We start from the raw sequence: 5185 nt of genomic DNA on the forward strand, positions 1-5185 counted from the left end.
CGTCTTGATCTGGATTTCTCTAATAAATGATGTTGAGCATTCTTTCACGAGCATTTTTTCATGTGCCTACTGGCCATCTGTCTTCCTCTGAGAAGTGTCTATTTTTTTCTTCTACCCATTTTTGATCAGAGTTTTGAATTTTTTTTTATCTTTGTGAGTACTTTATATATCCTGGATATCAAAACTTTATCTGACGTATTGAATACAAATATTTTTGCCCATTCAGTTAGCTGCCTTTTTTGTTTTGTTTTATTTTTGTTTTTGTGGGAAGGCAAACTTTATTTCAAAGCAACCCAAATGAAACGTCAGGGAGTCAGGCGCTATAACTGGCTGGCAGGGGCATGGTCACTGGGCTCTGAAGTCTTAGTCGAGTTTTGCTACTTTCTGCTGGGTGCCCAATCCCTGTCAGTCTCCTCTTCAGAGTGAAACAAAAAATAGGTGTTCTTAAAGATGCTTGTGACATCCGTTATTCAAACACCCTATTTCAGGAAAGAGGACACCCAGAGACAACTTATAGAGGGAATATGCTTTGTTGTTAAAATAAATATTTCTGTCAAGAATATGTAGCTTTCTTCACATTTTAAAAAGAGCCACAGAAGTTTCATGTGTATTTGACTCAGCTGATTGGTAAAGATCATATTTTCACTTCATAGGAACTGGATTGCATTCCATGACAGCTCACAGCTGTCAACTGGAACATTATTCCATAGCTTTTGCTGTACTGGCTGGGTTGGCATCTGCGATGGTAGCCAAATAAATGAGATTTCTATGTAATATGTGCTTGTACTGAATGCACTCATTCACCAGTCCCTTGTTCTGATACTCCACAATCCGGCGGATCAGCTGGTCATTCTTTTCCAGAGCCGCTGGATAGTCTCCTGGTTGACTTCCGCCTTCCCTCTCATCCAGTCTAGTAGGAAGGCCACCAACATCCTGGGAAGCCAGGAAAGAGCCCAGCCTCTGTGCCCTTGAACCCCAGGGCTCCATGTCCGAAGCCCAGCAGATGCTGCGAGATGCATCCCTCAGTTAGCTGTCTTTTAGTTTTAGCTTGTATTTCTTTTGCTATGCAGAAGCTCTTTAATTTTATGTAGTCCATTTGTTTATTTTTGATTGTGTTGCCTTTGCCAGTGTCTGAAAAAGTTCTTATCCTTCCCTCAAGTCTAAATGACAGCTTTGTAGGCTAGTGGACTCTAGGATGGAAGTTTTTCTCAGTACTTTGAATATGTATTCTCATATTTTCTGACTTGTAAGATGACATATGGAAGGTCTGTTGTGATTCTTATGTTGTTACCCTTATGTTTGAGGGTTTTCTTCTCTCTTGCTGCTTTAACTAGTCTATGTCTTTTGATTTTACCATTTTGATTGCTATGTGTCTCGGTGATCTTTTGTTTGAATCTGTTTTGTCTGGTGCTCTTTGGACCTCTTGGATCTGTGTGGGAGGTCTCTCAAGATATCAGGAAAGTTCTCAGTTATTATATCTTTGACTCTATGTTCTTCCCCTTTACCTTTATCCTTTCCTCCTGGCATTTCTGTGAGTTGAAGATTATTTCTCTTGCTATTATCTATCAAGGATCTTATATTCTCTACTATTCATTTACTTTCATTTTCTTTTTTCACTTTGTTATTGGATGGCTAGTATTTTGTCTTTGATAGCACTGGTATAGTATTTTTCATGTTGAACTGCTGCTATGATTTGCTATTGTATTTTTTTTAACTCCTTCTATTCCATTTGATGCTGAAAGAGCCTCCAATTTTTGGGAAAGATGAGTAAGGAGAGGCTGCTAAAATCTCAGGGCTGGGAGGAATAGAGACGTTACTGGTACCCGCTCTATTAAATCAACGAACAACAGGATGACAGTGACAGTGATACAGTGATTCCATTTGTATGGACTCTTTGATACCCTGGATCAGTTAATCTTTAAGTTGGTTGAATTTTTTTTTTCCAGTGGTTGTCTTGGTTCCATGGCTATTGGTGGAGCATTGATTTGAGTTCCTCACCGATGAGAATTGAGGGTTTATTTGAGCTCAATAATTTGCCAGGACTTCTGTTCCTGTCTGCCAGAGCCAGTGACATCCTTTGTTTCACCATTGTTCCTAAAGATTTGTGTTACAATTTGAGTTTCAGATGCCAGATTTCTGAGATCTGATCTAATTTGTTATTTTCAGCAAGCAGTGCTCTTTATAATCTATTAGTCTAACAATGTCTGTGCCCTTCGGATGTTACTTCAATGGTCATGCAGTTCAGTGTGTAGGATATCTGTTTGTGTAGAAGGGTTAAAATAGACATGCACTGTCGTTGCAGTACTGTCATCCTGTTGTTCATTGATTTGCTCGAGCAGACACCAGTAACGTCTCCATAGTGAGACTTGTTGTTACTGTTTTTGGCTTATTGAATACACCATGGGTAGCTTTCTAGGCTCTGCTGTGTGGGCGGGAAACTCTCAGTAGCTTGCCGGGCTCTCCAAGAGGGACTGAGGAAACGAACCCGGGTCGGCTACATGCAAGGCAAATGCCCTGCCCACTGTGTTATTTAAAAAAAAAAAGACATATTTAAGGAAATATATAAGACCCAAGTTAACCCTTTAAATTGGTGGGGATGATGGGGTGGGATTGTCTATGTGGCTTGAGGTTCAAGAGGGGTTGGGGAAGGGCTTCTTCGGCCAGGGGGACCCAGGAAGAGGTTTCAAACAGCATATGAGTTGCAGTGTGGGTTGGGGGCTGGTGCCCTTGACACAACAGGATGATGAAAGGCCAGCATCAGTTTCCTGGGTCTTTGGGGGAATGCCCTGGATTCTAGGGGGGTTTGGGAAGGGCTTCCTCAGTTAGGGGGACCCAAGAAGGGGTCGCAGATGGTGCAGGAGACGCTCACTGGCAAGTTTTCAAACCCTGCTTCTGTCAGTGGTGAAATGAATCCAGGTTTCAAATCTTCTTACCACCCTCTACAGAAAGGAGAGCTCTCTGCCTCAGGAAAGGCATGTATTACATTGCTGAGATATATGTCCCATGAACCAACTTTTGTAGAAAGAGAGCTGGAATGATCTGATGAATTTATGCCAGTGGAAGAGCACTCCTAGAGTTGGGGATTCAGTCAACTTCTCCCTAAAAGTGTGAGAGAAGCAGATCTCTGACTCAAAGTCTGGTAACCAAGAAGGAAGGATCCCTCAGATTTAGAATAACTGAATAATGCCTCCTTCTTTGTATATGGTTACTTCATAAATGAATCAAAGCCATTTTTGCTTTATTGTTCTATTTCCTAGAGGAAGGACCAAATATGGTTGACTCTGATGTGTTAATAAAAGTAAAATTTTACTGAAACACAGTAACACTTTTTTTTTTTGGTGTCCAGGACCAAACAAGCACCTGTGAAACATTATGGCTCTACCACTGAGCTATGTCCCTGACCCTTTACTTTTTATTTGTTTGGGGCTCTACCTAGTAGTGCTGGGGGCACTACTCTTGGCCCCTTGTTTAGAGGTATCTCTTTTTTTTTCTTTTTGGGTCACACCCGGTGATGCACAGGGTCACTCCTGGCTCTGCACTCAGGAATTACCCCTGGTGGTGCTCAGGGATTCTGGGAATCGAACTCGGGTCAGCCACATGCAAGGCAAACACCCTACCCGCTGTGCTATTGCTCCAGCCCCTAGAGGTATCTCTTGGTGGTGCTCAGGTACCACACAGTCTAGGGAATTGAACCAGGGCCTCTGGCATGAATCATATACTCCAACTTTTGGGGTCATCTTCTCAGTCCTGGTTCCTCACTTTGAAAATATTCTGGTTGTCATCTTTTTCTTTTTTTTTCCCCTTTGTCAGGCAGCGTGGTGAATACTAAACAGGCGTGAACTCGGTGGCGCGGGAAGAGGGGGGAAAAAATAGAAAAGTTAATGTAACAAACAGCGGGACTTAATATCTCTACATTCTCAGCAATGGAGAACTATCAAATGATTCCTTGACAATAGGACTGTCTTTTTCTTTTTGGGGGGAAACCCCAGCAACAATAGCGAGTTATGTGTTGAAACATAGAATGTAACCAAGATAAAACCTAAACAAAGTGAAACTTATCACTTACAAGGGCGGAGACGGGGGGCGGGGACGGGAGGTATACTGGGGTGGTTGGTGATGGAATAGGGGCACTGGTGAAGGGAAGGGTGTTTGAGTATTGTATAACTGACATAATCCTGAGAACTATGTAACCCTCCACATGGTGATTCAATAAAATTTAAGGAAAAAAATGAGCAAAAAAAAAAAAAAAAAGAAAATATTGTGGTTGTCATGCAAAAAAATGGGTTTAGACCTTGACCTGACACCATGCACAAAAGTCAGATCAAAATGGATTAAAGACCTCAACATTAGACCACAAACCATAAGGTACATTGAAGACAAGGTCGGCAAAACCCTCCACGATATTGAAGATAAAGGTATCTTCAAAGGTGACACGGAACTAAGCAATCTAGTAAAAACAGAGATCAACAAATGGGACTACATTAAACTAAAAAGCTTCTGCACCGCAAAAGATACAGTGACCAGAATACAAAGACTATCCACAGAATGGGAAAGGATATTTACACAATACCCATCAGATAAGGGGTTGATATCAATGGTATACAAAGCACTGGTTGAACTCTACAAGAAGAAAACGTCCAACCCCATCAAAAAATGGGGCGAAGAAATGAACAGAAACTTTACCAAGGAAGAAATACGAATGGCCAAAAGGCACATGAAAAAGTGCTCTACATCACTAATCATCAGAGAGATGCAGATCAAAACAACCACGAGATACCACCTCACACCACAGAGACTAGCACACATCCAAAAGAACAAAAGCAACCGCTGTTGGAGAGGAAGTGGGGAGAAAGGGACCCTTCTTCACTGCTGGTGGGAATGCCGACTGGTTCAGCCCTTCTGGAAAACAATATGGACAATTCTCAAAAAATTAGATATTGAACTCCCATTTGACCCAGCAATACCACTGCTGGGAATATATCCCAGAGAGGCAAAAAAGTATAATCGAAACGACATCTGCACATGTATGTTCATCGCAGCACTGTTTACAATAGTCAGAATCTGGAAAAAACCCGAATGCCCCAGAACGGATGACTGGTTGAGGAAACTTTGGTACATCTATACAATGGAATACTATGCAGCTGTTAGAAAAAAGGAGGTCATGAATTTTGTAGTTAAGTGGATT

General features: G+C 41.6%; 1 pseudogene; it reads right to left on the reverse strand.

The window, feature by feature from the left end:
• Nucleotides 1–699: 699 nt before the first annotated feature.
• LOC101538685 (SS18-like protein 2) lies at nt 700–932 on the reverse strand (annotated as a pseudogene).
• Between the last annotated feature and the right edge of the window lie 4253 nt (nt 933–5185).

The sequence above is a fragment of the Sorex araneus genome, chromosome X, assembly GCF_027595985.1.
Source record: "Sorex araneus isolate mSorAra2 chromosome X, mSorAra2.pri, whole genome shotgun sequence".
Classification (NCBI taxonomy): domain Eukaryota; kingdom Metazoa; phylum Chordata; class Mammalia; order Eulipotyphla; family Soricidae; genus Sorex; species Sorex araneus.